Source organism: Aedes aegypti, chromosome 1 (assembly GCF_002204515.2).
Source record: "Aedes aegypti strain LVP_AGWG chromosome 1, AaegL5.0 Primary Assembly, whole genome shotgun sequence".
Lineage (NCBI taxonomy): Eukaryota > Metazoa > Arthropoda > Insecta > Diptera > Culicidae > Aedes > Aedes aegypti.
The window spans coordinates 120,174,690-120,194,204 of record NC_035107.1 but is presented as its reverse complement, the minus strand read 5'-3'; the positions used below and the strand labels follow the sequence as shown (position 1 = coordinate 120,194,204).

Here is a 19,515-nt window from a genome sequence, read left to right as displayed (position 1 = left end):
TCAAAGAATTCTGAATGATTTTCTCAGGACATCCTTTGATGAATCTTGGGAATAATTACTTATAAAAATTCCTTGGTAAAATCTCAAAAGAATCCTGAACGGCTATTTTGGAGGTAATCCTAGTATATCAGTGAACAAATCTCTGGAAAAACAAGTGCTTGAATTCTTGAAGATGTCCCAAACAGAAATCTCGTCCTGAACAGAAATCATAGTGGAATCGTTGGAAGAATCAATGAAACCCCTAGTGGGCCTGGACATTTCTAGAGAAATTTGTAAAATAATCATTGTAGGAATACGTGAAGACAGTCATGGTGGAATCTCTCTTCAAAATAAATTCAGGTTGAATTCTTGAAGATATCTTGAACGAAATAAATGGAGAAATTACTTCAAAAGGTCGTTCAATAAAAAAAAATGAAGAAGACTTTCTATCTCAAATAATTTTGGATGAAATTGATGAAAAAAAAAAATCTTGAAAGGATGCATACGTGTAGTCATTTTTATTATTATGTTTAATGTTTATAAAAATGACTAAAATTCTCACAAAATTGAACAGTTACATTTACTTTTCAATCAATCTCTAGGTTAGTTGTGTTATATCTATTCAATCTAATTTCGTTCTGTTTATCGGATAATTGTGTATGTCCAAAACTGTATCTAATTGTCGTCATGCCAAACGGATGCTGATAACACAGGTGGGGGGGACCGCGGCGGGTAGACGCCACTGTTTTTAGTAATTTAATTCAATTATAACTGAACGTACGTGTTCAAGCCGGGAGGCAATCGTTTCATTCGTTGTTATCATTATAATTTTCCACCTGGAACGTCGTTGCAAATCGGTCCCAAAAATGGCGACGCACAGGATAGGGTACCGTTAAACGGGGTCACTTGCAACACTTTTCAACTTCATTCAACCAAAAAACCATGATTTAAACGTGTTCTAAAAATTTAAATTCTCCTTCGAACTACAGAATGAGACGACATAAAATCTAAATGAAAATCTAATAAAAAAAAATATTTTAATTTTTCTATCAAATCAACCATTATAAAAAGGTTACATTTTTATCTGTTCTCGTGCAGGTTACTTGCAACACTCAATGCTAATTAAGTTTTTTCCAACGAAATAATGATAATTTTTATTAGTAACATTTGTTAAGTATTGTTATTTATATATTCAAAGCATTATAATAAATAATAATTCTAATTCTAATTCTAATAACAGCTTAAATTGAATTTGTAGGAAACACATAATGTAGGACTGATTTATAACAGGGTTTCTACTACCTGGAAAAACCTGGAAAACCTGGAATTATTAGGGAATTTTATTCATCCTGGAATCCTCAGGGAATTAGAATTACAATCAGCGAAAACATTTTGAGGCTGTAATTCATGGTAGAATATGTTCACTACAAAGGATTTTTGCGTCAAAATCCAGAGATTACCATTACTTTCCAGAATACTCTCTTCAATAAAAAAAATTCGGCTGCGCCGCTATCATAACGTTACTTAAGCTATTCAGTGAGGATCTTTTCAGGTAAGCAACTTAATCGCCTTATCTAAACATCAAATATCTTCAGGTATATTTGATCAGTATAGGATTCACATATCTAGGGCTGGGACAGGTTTCTTTTTTTTATTCAAATCTTTAATAAGTCTCTATTTATGATGTAAGGTCTCTATTTTAACCAATATGTTCTCTAAAGGATCTCTTTTCCCTATCTTGCTTGTAGTGAATTCTGATGCAAAATTCTATAAGGCCTCGAGAAACTTTCAGAGCCTGTTAAGAGACTATTCAACTAATTCTTTCAGAAATTCTTCACATATTTCTAGAGAAAATGTTTCAAGAATTTTCCTTGTGTTTTCTCCAGATATTTTATCTGGAATACTTTCAGGGACTAATACAGGATTCTCTCCAGGAATTCTTTAAGAGATTCCTCTACCAATTTTATCATCAATTTTTTAAGGATGTTTAAGGGAATGTCACCAGAATTTGATTCAGGATTTCGTTTTTCAAGAAGTTGCTTCACAGAGATTCAATATTGATCTTTTTTTTTTCAATGATTTTAGCAATTACTCTTACGTTTTGTCAAGAGTTTCTCTAAAAATACTTATTTATCAAGAATGACTTAAGAACTTACACAAGTTTTTTAGAGGTTACTCTAATATTTGCTTTGGAAATTCGTCACGAAAAACTCTTGGAAGAATGCTTGGAATAATCTGTGAAAACTTCATTGAGAAATCTCTTAAATTTACTCGAGGAGTTACTGTTACTGGAATTTCCTGGATTTCCTGTTACTGGAATTCCCAAAGAAATCTTAGAAGCTATCTCTGGAGTAATTTCTCAAGATATCCTTAGAGAAATTGCTAGTCAAAATCTTAAAGAAATTCTGAAGGATAATTATGTAGGAAATCCTGACAAATCCCTGGAGGCATTTAGAGTTGAATATGGCAACATGTTTAAAACGGGAGCCTTGGACGATGTTCTAGGAAACCGATGGAAAAATCACCGAAAAAAAAAACTTGAGGACGAGATTTTCTTGAAAAATATCTGAAATTATATATGAAGTTATTACTGATGGAATCTTTGAGGTAATTTCTGTGTGTTCTGTGTGTTATTTTTGGAAAAAAATCAGTTTGTAATTTAAGATATCCAAAATAAAATTCTTGGAGAAATTCTTTAGGTAAATTCTTGACGTGGTTTTATGGGAAATAATCACTAAATGAACTCCTGGAGAAAAAATCAAATCTCTCAAATTAAAATATCTATCCATTTATCTTATTTAAAGAAATCTTCAGAGTTATATCTGGATGTTTGGGCAAATGCCTGAGATTATTTCTGATGAAATTTCTTAAGAAAATGCAGTAATACAAACACTATTATTTGTCGTAATGTCTCGAGGAAGTTCAAACAAATAAAATATTTTCAGCGAAATATCAGGTCTGATTTCATAAAGAATCAAACTATTTTCTGCTGGTTCCTGTTAGGTTTCGATTTGTTTTTTGATTACTGCTTGGTCTCTTTTTCAAGTAAGAGGTTTCTGAATAAAACCGATTCCGGATTAGAAATCTGGAATTTAAAAAAACTTTGAATTTACAATCATGATTCATTCAGAGCTTTTGAAAGTTTTCGAATGAAATGCAAACAATTAATCATTTACCTAAATTACCACATTTGTAAATGTTATACATGTCGGATTCGATTAAATTGGAACTTTATTATCCGTGTTCTGAACACGATGATGGTCAGAACTTTAAAAACAAAATAAAAAACACCATCATTATTAAATACAATTCATATGAATATTCGTATTGAGCTTTAATATTGTTAGCACATTGCTTTAAAATGTCTAGAAGAGTTAATACACTTCAAAACAATTTTTAAAATTGTCATAAGTTTGTTTTGGTCATATAAAATTAGAGTATTTCTAGAACCTGAACCTTATTTATAAAACCTGGAAATATCAGGGAATTTCATTTCGGTAAACGAGTAGACGCCCTGTATAACATATTTATTATATTTGTGTTTTATAGTGAAATATGATAGTAATATACCATGTGTTGCAAGTCACCTCGTTTGACGGTAGCTAATTTAAATTGCTTTGTCACAAGGCCCATGGGTGGTGGTGTCAGGAGTCTCATAGAGAGCAATCATTGAAATCTGCACCGATCCATCGAAATGCGGGGTCGGTGACAATGATACTTCAATGTTTCGGTTTTAGGAGTGTTTAGCAGAGTTTCGATTGAAAGCATGGGTATCACTTTACATGGTGCTCTTCCATCGGGGAATGGTAATTTTATTGACTCAATTTCGAATAATTAGAACGATATGAGACTCGTGTTAATTTAGATAAATATTTGTTGTTTGTGTAATATGTATGCGAAAATTGTTTCTAATTGATATATTTATTGTTCTTCTCATTTCAGGTAAACGGATTGATGTTTAATCGAACATGCCATTGTGTTGGTCGTAAGTATTGGAGTGTTGCAGATATCTTCATCGTTGCTCGGGGAAAATCGATAAAATTTCCGACCCGAAAAAATATGTGACACGACTTTAGCTTGAAAATAAGCTACCTTCAATTCACAGCTGATAGTAGGTTTTTTTTTAAGACTTAGTTACTGCAGGTTTCAGAAGAAATATGTACCTATTTTGAAATGAAAGTCACTTAATATCCAAAAGTTGCTCGAGAATTCGAGGAATAATTATTGTATAGTATCTTTGTGTTAATCCTTGAGGCTCAAAAGGTTTATCAATAAATACTCCACACGTTCTTCATTAATTCTTTGAAGAAATAGCTATGGAAATTTGTACTGTGATTTCTCCAGTTTTTTTCAACAATGAACTTTAAATTAAATTTTCAATTCTTCTAGACATTCCCTCCTCATTGCTTCCGCGATTTCCCTTGAGGTGCTTTGAAACTCCTCCAAAATTATGACAGAGATCTCTAGGACGATTCTCTCAGTATTTATTTATTTTTTGTTGGCTACTTATTCTTCCATTCTCTGATTGTTACTTCAGAAGATATTTGGGATCGTAAATCACGTGGTCATTTATGGATGTTCATACAAATTTTAAAATCGTGTGTCGTTTTGTGTCAAGGGTACATATTATCCCAAAACTCCCTTTTTCCTGCCTTCTAAGTCTCGCATTCTTATCACTTTTATTTTCGTCGTTTCTAAATCGGAATGAGCCTCTATACGTGCCATAAATTCTTTTGTTCTTTTGACTTTTACTGTGCGCCGTGTGTTGGTGTTGTCTCGCTCTCTCTCACGGGCAACTAGAAAACAGGGCGCACAGTAAAAGTCAAACGTTTTATAGCATGCATAGGCTCATATCATTCCACCCATTGCCCGCTTTGTCCGCTTTGTCCATACATCTACATCACTTTAGAATTGCTACCAGTGCCACAGCGCTCAAAGCAAAGCGAACAACAAACAAACTACACTTTTGCGTTCAAATATGGACAGGGAATCATTATGACGCACACGCGCTCACTTCCTCGTTACACCTCTCTATCCAACCGCACAAACGATTCCGTGAGCTAGCAGTCAGTGTAGCGAATGTTGTGCGTGTGTGTGCGCTTCCTTCTCTAATTTATTGCCTGGATGAGATTTATGTTTCTGCCTGGAATTAGCGAACTGCTGTGCACTGCTAGAGAGGTCAAGTTCGGAACAATTCCAGCGGTAGAGTTCGGAAGACCCTCCTCTCGTTCCCGCCTCTTTAGCTCAGTGGTAGAGCGCTGGTCTCGTAAACCAGCGGTCGTGAGTTCAATCCTCACAGGAGGCAACGTGATATTTTTTGTTGGCGGGTTTGAGTGATTAGATTAGAGGGAATCATGATGAACGTTTACTTACATGAGATCAGTGACATCTAGAATCGAGTGACTCGATTCGAATGGTTTTATAATCGATTCGGGCAACAATTAATATTGCCAGTTGTGTAAACTGTTAGAAATAAATTTATTGTGTAATAATATAATAATTCTTGTATGTATGCCCATTTTAGGAACGTCATTCCTAAATTCAAGCATTTTAATCTTGTTGTTACAAATCTGATTACTTCACCAATAGCAGAACTTCAGTGTAAATGAATTAGAATTAACGATCAAATATTCTCCTCTAGAATATTCTTTAGAAGACTTCTTCCTGTTTCGCGGGATATTTTCTAGTAATTGTTGTGAGAATTCTCTGAGAATTTATGGGAGGAGCTTTTTAAAATATTGTGGGAAATCCTTTAAGATTTACGTTAAAACTCCTTCACGGGCTTTTCCAAGGATTGCGCCGGCTATTTCCCGCCAGGATTCAGTCATGAACTCCAGAAATCGCTTATACAGTTATGTACTGGAATTCCTTCATGATGTTCTCTGGGAATACTTCTGGGTGTCCCAGTACGAAATTTATACAGGAACTCATAACTCCTACAGAGATTGCTTCATTTAGTTATTCCTCCATGGAATTTCTGATAGGATTCCACTGAAAATTTCTTCCTGTATTCCTCCAGTAGTGAATCCAGGAACTTTTCATTGAATGCCCACAAGAGTCTTTCGGATATTTTAATTGCTTGGATTGCTTTAGAGTTTTCAATTCCGGGAACATTTCCCGGGAAATGATTTCCTGTTTCCCGGGATTCCCGTATTTTCCGGGATTTCTGTATTTCCCGGGTAGTTCTATTGAAAAAGGATTGACCATCCATTTTCAAACCTAAACTATCGTATAATTTACTTTTCATGTCAGTTTTACCAATGCAATTATCTTGCTAGATCACTAGCTATACTTGGATATTGATTTGTTGTTTTTTTTTTTTGAAATCAAATAGTTGTTGATAAAACTGATAGCTCTTTGACGATATGTTTTTTTTTCCAAAATAGAGTATATGCTATACAAAATACAGGATTTTTCGAGGGATCATCCATGAATTGAGTACGCTCATAAAGTTTTCATGGCTTTAACCGTCACATTTCCATCGTTAGACTCTAGTTGGTTTTTATTCTAGTGTTTGGAAGGTTCAATTTAATGTTGGTACAGGTCGGACTAGATTATCCGTTGTATCATTTTTTTCCACTCCGAATTATCGAATCTTCCTAATAATCGAATCACTAAAAAATAAATAAAATCTGCATTAAAAGAACTTAAATATTATATTTTTTCGTGGTTTTGTTTGTATAATGCAGTGGCGTAGCCAGAAGTTATTTTTAGGAACATTAGGGGTCTTGGAAAGAAAATATTTTGACCGGCATACAAAAAACCTCTTTTTCAAACCCCCTTTTTTACCTACATCCAAAGCTGCAAAACCATTCATATTGTATATTGCTATACCAAATTAAATTTATGCATAAAATCTCAAAAACAAGAATATTAAAGAATAAACTCCGGATAATCGAGTCCGTCCTGTACATATTATTTGAACTTCATACGATGTGCCAAGAATAATCTCCACATGGACTCAATATCATAATTTGTGTGGTTTTTAAACTTAGCGTACACAACGAAATCGATAGATTTTTTTTGAGAAACATCAATAAATTACTTAAAAAAGAGAATGTAGGTACCATACAAGTTTACTGGTATAAAAAAATATAACAAAATTACAAATAATTAAAAAAATCATCAAATTTGCTTAATTTTCACGATTTTCTTCTTTCATTTCCCGGGAAATCAAATCCCGGGAAATTTGAAAACCCTAGATTGCTTGATTTATTCCTCCTGAACTTCATCCAGGGGTTCCACCTAAAATGTTTGCAGGATTTTTTTTTTCAATAAATTTGCTGGAAACTCCTCCAGAAACTACCAGCAATTCTTCCAGAAATTCCCCATGAAAATGCCTACGGAAGTATCTTCAGAAAGACTCCTCAGAAAGTTCCTCCGAAAGTTTCTTCTAGGAATTCATCCGGAAGTAACCCCTAATAATTCCTCCGGAAGTTCTCCTTAGGAATTCCTCCGAAAGTTCCCCTTAGGGATTCCCCCAGAAGTTCTTCTTAAGAATTCCTCCGGATGTCGCTCCTAGGAGTTCTTCCGTGGACTTGCTTTCTGGAAATTGCTCGCCGTATTCCCTCAGCGATTTGTCAAATAACTACTCCGTATGTTCTCAAAGAACTCTTACAGTTATCCCTCAAAAATCTCCTTCAGGAATTGCTCCGGAATCCCCTGCGGGAATTCCTCCTTAAACGTATTCTAGGAATGCTTTTTGAAATTACTCCACCCATCAAGAATTTACTACAAATACCCTCGGAAATTCCTCCTAAAACCACTTCGGTAATAAGTCCAGGAAATCTTAGGAAAATTATTTCATTAGATTTATCTATGGATTCCACTAGAGAATATATTCAAGGAATTCGCTAAGAAATCTGCAAATTCCTCTGAAAAAAAAAACTTCAGAAATTACTTCATGAGTTCCTTCAGGAATTGCTTCGGGTGTTCCAACAGGGAGTCCAGGTTTTACTCTTAGGAGATCTTTCGAAGATTTATTTTTTTTTCCTAGAAAATTCACAGGTTTATTCGAGAGTTAAAAGCTTCAAAAGTTTATCTCTGTTCCCATATCAGTTGATACTACAGCAATATTTCACATAATCCCTCGGATCATTCATATTTTCGATATTTTTTTCTTGGGATTTCTCCAGAAAATCCCGCGGGATACTTTCCAGAGATTCGATTGATTTTTCTTTTCATTTGTGTAAGCCATTTATCTAGGAAATCTTATAAAACTTCCTCAAGAGTCCAGGAGTTCTCCTTGTTCAATTTTCATCAGAGGGGAATTATCATTAGAAATGCCTAACAGATTTTTTTTTGAAAATGTCCATTGTCATTTCGGAGACATCATTGGAAAAACTCCTGGAAGAAAGCCTGGAAAACATCTCTGAAGAGTTCCATGAGAAAAATTCAAAAAAATGTTGAAAAAAAAAAAGAATCGTAGGAGGAATTACTGGGGTTATCCCTTAATGAATTTTCTAGTTGAAATCTTGATGAAATCCTGAAAGACAAGTAGAAAATCCTAAAAAAATCTTTTTAGAACTATTGGTTAAATTGTATAAGATGTTCTAAACGGGAATCCTAGAGGATGCCAGGGAAATCATTGGATAAAATCCTCGAAGACTTTGGACTTCGTTAAAATAGTTTTGAAAGAATTTTTGGAGGTATTCCTGAGGGTCTCCTGATGATTTCTCAAAGAATCCTTCGAGAAACTCATGATGATCTTCAAGGTCATTTCTGTGGTTATCCTTGAAAAATCCACGTTGAATTCTTGAGGTATAAAAAAACCAAAAATTTTAGAGGAATTTCTTAGGAAAATTCTGGGAGGAATTCTATGGGAAATAAGTCTACCAAGAACAAGAACCAATTTTACCTCCTGGCTTGTTTGGTCTCTTTTTGGTATTTTTTGTTCGTGTTAGATCTCTTTTTTTTCAGGCAAGAGGTCTTAAATTTCTTTTTTCAAATCACTCTGTCACGACCAGCCCTTCCTTTGGTTTTTTTTCCTTCAAAAATTCTTCCGGAGAATCACCCAGAAATACTTCAAGCAATATTCTAAGTAATTTATCTGAACATTACTTCTGGAATTCTTCCAATTATTCTAATAATTCTCAAAAAAAACTTATCCAGAAGAAAGTCCTCCGGAAATATCCTGTATTGTTTTTTCCACATAGATTCCTCCTGAAATAACTCGAAGAACTCTCTTAGTCCCCCGGAGAGTATACTAGTGATTTTCTCCATAAATACCTTCAGGAATGTCCACATACATCAGAATTTTTTTCTCAAAACTGCTTCGGGAATCCTCCTAGGAAGTCCTCGATAAATTCTGCCACAATCTCTCCAACTATTCCACCAGAGAATATATCCAAGAATTTCACTAAGAAATTCACAGATTATCCTTTATCCAGCCAACATTCTTTTCACATGCTGGAAAACACCCTAAAATGTGTATAACTTTTTTATTTCTCGATTGTTTTTGTTGAAATTTTCAGAACTGTCCGAAAAACTTCTTTATCCGCTAGGTAGCGCTAGTAACACATTTTCTTCAATCTTCTATATCTCGAGATCCTCATAAGCTAAAAGGTTGGTATCTTTGGCAAAGTTGTTCAATAGATCAAGGGCTATCTGGCAGTAACAAATCTAATTGTGAATTTATCCGCTGGGTGGCGCTAGCAAACAATTTCCTTCAATCTTCTATATCTCGAGATCCTGATAGGCTTAAAGGTTGGTGTCTTCGCCAAAGTTGTTCAATAGATTTAGAACTACCTGGCTGTAACAAGCCTAGTTGGAAATTCATCCACTAAATGGCGCTGGTAGCAAATTTCCTTCAATATTCTATATCTCGAGATCCTGAAAGGCTAGTAGGTTTTAGTCTTTGCCAAAGTTGTTCAGTAGATCAAGGGCAACCTGGCAGTAACACCGCTACGGCTATATGGGCCCCTGACAAGGTATAAGGTTGGTGTTTTCCTGTTTTCGGAAAAAAAACCTCTGGGCGCCACGGAGGGTTCAAAACCTAACTCGTAGAATTGAGAGATATCATATGTCTTGGTTATTACTAGTCCTGCACTGCACACTGCACAAAAACCTTGAAGTGCATAAGGAACTATTGGAGAACTCTTCAAGAAATTTATAGATGAAGTAAGTACATGAAGAATTTCATAAGGATTTCCTGATGAAATTGCATGAAATACACTTGGAGTAATTCGTTCATCACTGTATTTTTAATATCACATGAGATTTTATCGTAATTTTATGCCGTTTTCAAATGTTTTACAACCATTGCATCACTTCGTACATAGGATAAGTCACTTCTCATAAATGTTAGTCTCATCCAACGGTCAAATATATTCACATCATAACCATTCTCATTAAATGCAATTTCCACATTTCAAATAGTATACGTGCAAGTGGTTAGGCAATACCGACATGGAATTCTGTAGAAAAAATCATTTCCATCTTCCAACACGTTCACACTATCTATAGAGGTCCCTAACTTGCTATGCCAAAGGCTCTCATAATGGAGCTCCGGAGCAAGGAACTGAGAGCTGTGAAATGCAAATTTGACGGTCCCTGACCGCGGATTGAATTGTTTCCCCAATGAATATATTATCGAATTAACCACTCTATTCTGCGGGGTTCTTTTTTGTCGTGACAGTTAGGTTTTCCTTCTTTTTTGCCGGGTTGCTGGACTGAGTGCAGCAAACTTGCTTGCTTGAAGAATGAACATGCAGATTTAGTTTAGTGCTGATGGTTCCTGCTGACGACGCACAGTGGTTCAAAGCTGGCAAAATGCGATAAAAAATAATTCTTGCAAATTCTTTCACTGATATTATTGACATCTGGAAATGTCTACAAGTTTATAACATGAAACTTTTTCAAATAAGTTTCTTATTTTCTAAGCTTCCGTAAGATATCAAGGAAATACTCTTGAATGATCATTTACTCCTCAATACGTTCCAAACAGGCATTGCAGAATTCATTCTCGATTGATTTCGAAGCACAATCAAAGCTAGTGAAGAAAAACATCGCTTCTGTGTCGATCCATGATCGACAATGTTTCGCAAGTTGTAACAAGTTTGATAAATAACAGCAGCAAAAGAAAGCCCCAAAACTTATTTTCCTCGCTTATTTACCATTTGGGGTAGGTATTTCACTTTACTGGCATGATAAACAATCCCCGAACATCTGATAATAAAAGTGTCCCCAGGTTTGGAGCTTGTTTAGATGGGTTTTATCATGCACTGTTATCCCCCCGATCTAATCAAAGCTGTAGCATTAGACGATAAACAGATGCTCATGATGTATTGCAGATAGTTACAGAGAGTGATAAGTGAGAGATACTCTCAATTTTCTCAGAACCCAACTTAATTGTGGTCATTATCAGCTCCAAAATGAATTAAAAACCCATGACAAGTATCGTTCGAATATCGATTTAACTATTGGAGTGTGTACTTTCGGCCAACATTTGTATGAAGTGTACTCACTGTGCAATGGCGACGTGAAACGAAAAGTGCATACAAAAAGAAAACTCTTTTGTGTCGAGCCATTACCGTGCGCGTGTAGATGAAGGTGGAAGGAATCCCGTCACGTGTTCTGATCTTCCCTGGTGCCGTTCCGGAGATTCTGGTTTGCAAGGAACATTTTTTTCGATAACATGAGAATGTTATCGCGAGGAATAGAGATGACCAGTAATGAAATCAGGTAATTGCTTGGTTATAATATTAATGATCTAAATTTTATTGCTGGTCAACGATTTCCTAGAATACTTTCAACAAGACTTTGCATGCCACGAAAATCTATAAAAGGTTTTGAATGAAAAGTGTGAAGTAACAGTTACAGTGAGAAAGTTTAAAAAAATGAAAAGAAAACTTAAAGTACCAGAGTACGCATAACTAAAGAAATCACTTGCTTGAATTCTGCAAGATGTCCAACAATTAATGGCACAAATCTCCCAACTGGTGGGGAACGTGCCTTTGGAGCCGGCCTTCTGATCACTAGATGAATTCCAAGGAAACTTGGGATTTCTTGAGAAATTTGTGAAAGAATCTCTAAAGGCATAGGGTGCAGAACCACTTGGGCACTTCCATGATTCTCTTTGGCATGGGGGTTTTTTCCTGGCCGAAATGTTTGAAACTTTGCAATAAGAAGAACTTCAGTATGACGCCTATTGTGGCCAAATTTAAGCTTTGTAGCTTTAAAATAACCCACTGCCGAAGTGAATCAAAAGTGCCAAGAATAGGATCCGGCTCCCTGTGGAGTATGTTTTTTGGGTATCCCTTGGAAAAACTTTAGGTGGAATTCTCGAGATGAATGAGATGAGATGACGAAATCATCGGAGTAATACCTGAAGGGAATTTCAGGTAAATATCTGATCTAAGTTTTCTAGTAGGAAGCGTGAACAAAGTAATGAAAAAGTCACGAATACTTATCTTGATTCCCAAGCTCTTTGAAACATCATTAGAGAAATGTCTGGCCAAATTTTGTTGAAAATTCTCATAGAAATCAAGAAATAGAGGTTTCAATTCTATTTGTTTTCTTGGTTTCTGTATAAATCTTTTTGTTTTTAGGTACTCTTTGTTTTCAAGCCTAAAGCTTCCAATATAATATATTATATGAGCTCGAATTTATATTTTCATATTTTATGTATCTCAAGCTTACAAATGTCCTTTTTTGTGTTTTTAACTTTCGTTTTCCGTCCAATTGTAGTTTTCCGCAAAATTATCCAAAAGCATTACCTGCAAATAAAAAAGAATGATAGGAAATTAGTTAAATATTTTAATAAATTAGGCTGATACAAATATTAAATATCTTTTATGTCCGAGACCTTTTGGAAGGTACGAGGGGGGGGATAAAAATAAATAAGGAACAAAAAAATAAAAATGAAAATAAAGTTGATTTTTCGAAATTTTTATTTTAAATGATAGTTGTTAAACTGTTTTTAATCATCCTCTGGATCATTATTTTACTTGTTTTTTACTTTGTAAATTGAAAAAACCTAACTGATGTCAAAAAAAAAATTTCTCCCCTTCAAAATTTTCGGATTTTCGAAGGGGGGGGGGGGGGTGACATAAAAGAAAATTAATATTTGTATCAGCCTTATTTGATGGTAAATTTTCAGATTGAAACTAACTCTATTTTGCTCGACATAACCATCTTCCTCACCGTTTCTTAAAAGTTCATCTGCTCAAAGCCAAAAAGATGCTTTTAAAAGTTAATTAGCATAAAACTTTACGGCAAGCGCGAGCTCCGCCTACCACACCCAACTCCCAATTCTTAGATTTGAGCTTCGAAAGATGTTAGCAACGGAGGTGAACAAGGAGATGTCTTTTCCCTCCCGTCTTTGTCATGGATGATTTTCCAGTTTTTTTATCTTTCACTAGCCTCGATTTGCGATCGGCGAAACGATGGACGACCACGCTTAATTTTCACGGGGATTTTTTCGGCTATATTGTTTCTGCTTCTTTCCATAAGCACAATGTTAAGATTATGCTTCTTTTTGTAGGGAAGAACATAGAGTTTTCACTGTGGTATGCAGATTCAAAGAACTTGCTCAAGCGTTAAGTGGAAATGATGTTACACAATTTATGTAATTAATTATCACGGTCTTAAAGTTTCTGGTGATACTTTTGGAAGTTTAGTTAGAGAAAGCGCTAGGAATTTATAACTGGTACCTGTGTGGTTTTATTTCGATGAACCAATATCATTTCAGGAGGAATATCAGGAATTTACTTAGAACAAATTTGGAAGAATCAATATAATATGCATTTTTTAATTAATGACGTTAATAATGGGAAACTATCAAAACCATCAACGCTTTCTAGATACGAGATTCAGGAAAGGAAATATATAATCTACTAAAAATATGCTTAAACCCCAGAACACAACAGAGAAATTGTGATGAAATAGTCTCCGTAAGAATTCGAAGTGAATTGTGCTCAAGCAACTCGTTACCTGCTGGATCGATTTTTCGAAGAGTGACTCCATGCAGGAATCCTGAATGAATTTTAGAATTTATTCCTATTGAAATCTCACTGAACTTTGCTAATTCTCTCCTCTCTCGCTCTTTTTCGATTATTACAATCCAATACTAAAGCTTTTGATAAGTTTTTCACTATAGATCGAAAGACAATGGCCTTGGCTAGCGTTTCATACAAAAACGTAACAGACGAGAGTATACAAAGAGAGTCTCAATGTTAGATACGTTCTTTTGAGAAGTTACGCGAGAAATCATTAGGAAAATCACAAATTTGTGCAGAACCCGAAGAAAACCATGCAAACACTATTTGAATGAATTTCCGCATGATTCTTTGAGGGATTTCTTGAAAAAATCGTTATTCAGGGTGTCTACTACCTGGAAAAACCTGGAAAACCTGGAATTATCAGGGAATTTTATTCAACCTGGAAAAAACCTGGAATTCTCAGGGAATTTCGATCACAATCAGGGAAATTATTTTGAAGCAGTAATTCATGATAGAATATGTTCACGACAAAGGATTTTTGCGTTATAACCCGAGCTATCATTAATTGCCAGAAAACTATCTTCATTCGAAAAAAAAATTCGGCTGCGCCGCTCTCCAAAAACTATATGAGCTGTTCAGTGAGAATTCTTTCGAGTATGAAATTTCATCAGCTTATCAAAACATGATTGATGTTTTTAATGTATCTAAATTTATTCGGTAAAGGATTAACATATCTAGGGCTGGCAGCAGGTTTCTTTTTATATACAATTTTTTGCAAGTCTCTAAAAAGACTCTATTTTTGATGAAAAGTGTCTGAAGTCTCTATTTTAATCAAAATAGTATCTAAGGTCTCTTTTCTTTCCTTATCTTGCTTGCAGATAACTGAGATGCAAAATTTCTTCTCGTATTTCTCGAGAACAGGAAATATCCTTGTGGTTTCTCCAAATATTTTATTATGAATTCTTCAAGAAATGGCTTCAGCATTTTTTTCATAGGATGCTTACAGGAGTTCCTCCATAATTTGCTTCAGGAAATCCTTGAACATTTCAACGTTTATACCTCTAGAAATTTTTCTCAGGCAGTACTTTGAGCAAAGACTATCTTAGGACTTCCTCCAGATATTTTTTCACTAACTATCCAACCGAATTCTACAGTCGTTAATCAAAGAGATATCCAAAGTTTCCCACAGAATTTCTCCCACAAAAACTTGACAAGAATTTCAACGCCATTTCGTCTACGGTTATTCCAAAGAATAGATCCAAAAGCTCCTCGAGGGGTTATTCGAGTCAAAATATTGAGAACATTTCAAATAATTTCCTCAATTCGACCTGTGTTTCATTATTAAGTTTCTTTAAGGTTTTTTTTCTAGGAATTTCTCCAGCATTTCATCCAAGGATCACTGGAGTTCATCCAAACATTTTTCAATGAATTTCTCAAAAAATCCTCATGGAATATTGAAAAGCTTTCTGGGAAATTACATTAAAATTTCATTGGTGAAAACTCCTGGAAGAATGCTTGAGAAAAAGGTTTTGAAAACTTCCTTGAGAAATATCATAGAATTAATAGAAGAATTTCCGAGAAGAAATCTTAAGCGCAATCCTGAAGGTATCCTCAGATAAATTTGTAGTCAAAATCTTATAAAAATTCTAAAGAACAATTTTGTAGAAAATCCTGAGAAATCCTTGGAGACATCTGGAGAAGTTTCTAGTTGAATATTACAACATGTTTTAAACGGGAGTCTTGAAGGATGTTCTAGAAAAAACTAATTGGAGAATCATCGGATAAAATCACTGGAAAGAGGTTTCTTAATTTCATATTTTCAAGAAACTCATTCATTTTTTAAATTATTGGAAAATATTTAACATCAGAAAAAAAATTTCGAAAAGTAAACTGGAACTTGAACAACAATCAATTCGAAATTTCGTAACAACCATGACTAATTTAGAACTTTTTCGAATGAAATGCAAACATTTATAATTTAATCATATTACCACAGTCAAATGTTATACGGTCGAACGCGATTACCCAGGGGCTTGATAATCCGTGTTTCTATCATAAAAAAATGGATCCGGGATCCAAAAGTTTTACGAATTATTTGTGTAATATTAGATTGTAGATATATTGCCACACATCCAAATAAAATTTAATTTAGCACCCATGAAGCTGTCTAAGTTATCCAAACGACCGATGGAAATGAATGGTACATAATCTGTACAAAAAATACTTTCAAGAAGACACATACTAATGCACTTGAAAGTTCTGTTCATTAATTTGTTTTAGACATATAAAATTACAGTATTTCTTGAACCTGGAATTATTTTTATAAAACCTGGAAAAAACCTGGAAATATCAGGGAATTTCATTTTGCTAAACGAGTAGACACCCTGTTATTGCAGATATGTCCAGAGCAATTATATCTTTATTGAGAAATGCTTGAAGAAATTTTCAATGAAATCCTTGTTGACATTTGAAGATGTTAGAAACTAACTAGAAAATGCCGATAAAAGTCCTTGGATGAATTTGAGAAGAAATATCGCGTAGAATCTCTGAAAACATACATGGTGAAATTCCTCAAGCAATCCCAAAGTTTCATGAGATAGGGTGGCTGATCAAGTGGTGTGTGTCCAATAATAGTTGTAGTTGGGTTAACAGCGTGTTATAGACAATTTTTATTTTTGTGTGTATTCTTCTGTCAAAATGAAATGAATTTGTAAAACAATCTTGGAATTAGAAAGGAAATAGTAGAAAACAATTGAAAATCAACTTTTTTGCCCCTTTGCACCAGTGTGGTATTCCTATTGAAGTACAAAATACAGAGAGCTTCTTATAAATGGATCTTGTTTATTTGGCGTCTCGAGGATTAATGACTGTCATACATCGAAATGATCCCAATTTGCTATTGAAAGCCTACTGTGACCTTCCTAATGATTGTATTGCCTACTTCAATCTCCTACACTATAATAGTGAATCTTAATGGGAAACCAATGTAAACTACTATTATAGAAAAAGGAAAAATGGAGGAATCCTAAAAATTACAAGAAAAATAGTTCTAGGAAGAATCTTAATTTGCTCTTCGTCATCTTCCGTGGCGTGATGGTCAGCATCTCCCTCCATACGAACAACGATGTGCACTTATAAAACTGCCAACTCTGCAAAAAAGACGGGAACTTCTACAACGACTGTTGATCTTCGACCTCCTGAACAATAATATTGATTGCTCTGAGCTCTTAGGAAGGCTGCGCATAAACGCTCCGGGACGATCGATTAGAAGATTTGATTTCTTCCGACAGGCCATGCATCGGACTCAATATGGCCAGCATAATCCTCTAGATGTTTATTGTCAGCGTTTCAATGATGTGTACCACTTGTTTGATTTCAACTTGTCCAAAAATGTGTTTAGATTAAGGATTAGCTTTTAACAATAGTCTGTACGATACTATTTTAATGTCGAAGACTGTATACAATAAATAAATTAAAATTTTGGTTCAAAAAATTTTCTTGGGCAAAACTTGGAAAAACTTCTGATGGTTGGGGAAGAAAACCAGCAGGAGTTATTTATAAGTTGAGAGAAAGACAACAGAGTGTTGAAATAATTTCTAAAAAATCGCGCACGCAGTTAATGATTTCATATCAAATCACTGGAAGAATTCTTGATAGAATCCATGGAGAAATCCTTTAAAGAAATCCTAGTAAAATACTTGGAATAATTCGTAACACGATTTCTTTGAGGAATCAAACTATCATCCAAGAATTATTGTAAGATAATTACCAGGACGATTAAAAAAACATCAGTACTGAAATTTCTGCATAAATCTAGTCATCGATCTCTTCGAATGCACGTGGTTCCGTCCATACTAGCATATACTTTGTCTTTGACACGTTCACCAGCTGTCCGACTTTTGCTGTCTCGCGTTTCAGGCGGGTGTACAGGTCTGCAACGTTTTCAAACGTTCTGCCGACAATATTCATATCATCCGCGAAGCAAACTGGATCTCGTAAAAATCGTACCTCGGTTGTTAAGCCCGACTCTACGCATAACACCTTCAAGCGCGATATTGAAGAGTCACCTTCTCATAGTATCATAGGCGAAATTCAAACTAACTGGAATGTTCGCCTAAAATTTGAACACATTTTACCTTTGCTCTTATCAGTTTTGAGAGCTTCCCTGGAAAGCTGTTCTCGTCCATGATATGTCATGGCTTAACGCGGTCTATACTATCGTATGCCGCGTTCAAATCGATGGAAAAGTGATGCATTGGAATTCATTCACGACATTTTTGAAGGATTTGCCGTAAAGAATTGATCGATTTGTCGTCAACTAAACCGGCGTGATAACTTCCCACAAATTACACGTTTACTACAGGTACTCGGCAGACGATCTGGGATAATACTTTGTAGCCCGCATTTAGAATGGTTATCGCTTGGCAGTTCTCACCATCCAACTTACCGCCTTTTTTTTAGGTTGGGCGTATCAACCCTTCCTTCCACTCTTCTGTTTCCCAAATTATGCCTATCAGTCGGTGCAGACAAATGTCCATCATCTGCTTGCCCATGTTATATGGGTTCACCTCCGAAACCACCTTTACCAGCAGCTTTTTTGTTCTTCAGCTGCTGAATGTCTCTCTTAACCTCCCTCAAAGTGATGGCTGGTTGGTTTCCCTAGTTTGCAGTACTGACGTAGACACTCTCTTTGTTGTTTTGACTCTCTTTGCTCGCACTCTCGCTACTATTCAGGTGTTCATCGAAGTGTTACTTCCACCTTACGATCACCTCGTGTTCGTCCGTTAAGATGCTTTCCATCTTTCATCTCGTTTTGCATGAAGTTTCGCCTTTACAGAATACGTCGAGCTTCTGACAGACCTTTCTCATTTCTTAATGCTGGTACAGCTGCTCCATTTTCTGTTGACCTCTCAGCTGCATTCACTGTACTCCAGTAGTCGTCATGCCCACTCAACCTATAGATGCTGAGCGAATGTAGATAGGAAATCTGTTTGCTTTAGCCGCCCTCCAGGTCATACCGAGGCAGCCGTCGGTACCGAACATTATGGTTGATGAGGAATATTTTTGGGCGCAGTTCGACCATCAGCAGATAGTGATTATAGTCGATGTTAGCATCATGATAGGTCCTGACGTCGATAATGTCGGAGAAGTGCAGTCCATCGTCCATCAATCAGGTCTACAGGTGTATACCTATATGGGAGGATATCCTGGAACTTGGTGCAACGTATGGACATATTCTTGGCCGTAGTCGGTCAACCGGTGGACGCTGAACTTCCCAATAGTCGGCCTGACAATTCATCCTCCTGACAAATCTGATCGCCTAGAGCTTCTACGGTCAATCTGATCTGTCTAGAGCTGTTCGTTTTTGTCGTATGAATTACGTCTTTCTTTCGGGATTAGCCTTGTAGCTATATCAAACCATAATCTCCAGTTATGTTAAATATATGCTTTATGTTAAATGTATGTGAAAATTTAATAATTTTGGGAAACATTCGATCAATTTAGTCTTCACATGCTTTCCTAATCCGATATACCCCTATTCTGTTTACTGTTCAAACCTTGTATACACCTGTTTACGACTTGTACTCTCCAAATC

The 19,515-nt window shown here is 35.4% G+C and overlaps 1 protein-coding gene and 1 non-coding gene across 2 annotated transcripts in view; one reads left to right on the top strand and one right to left on the bottom strand.

The window, feature by feature from the left end:
* LOC5575022 overlaps positions 1–19,515 on the bottom strand; it is a 366,593-nt gene that overhangs the window by 91,066 nt on the left and 256,012 nt on the right. The gene's annotated exons all lie outside the window — the stretch shown is intronic.
* Trnat-cgu lies at positions 5,213–5,284 on the top strand. Its single transcript has one exon. It is a non-coding gene; the product is annotated as a tRNA-Thr (tRNA).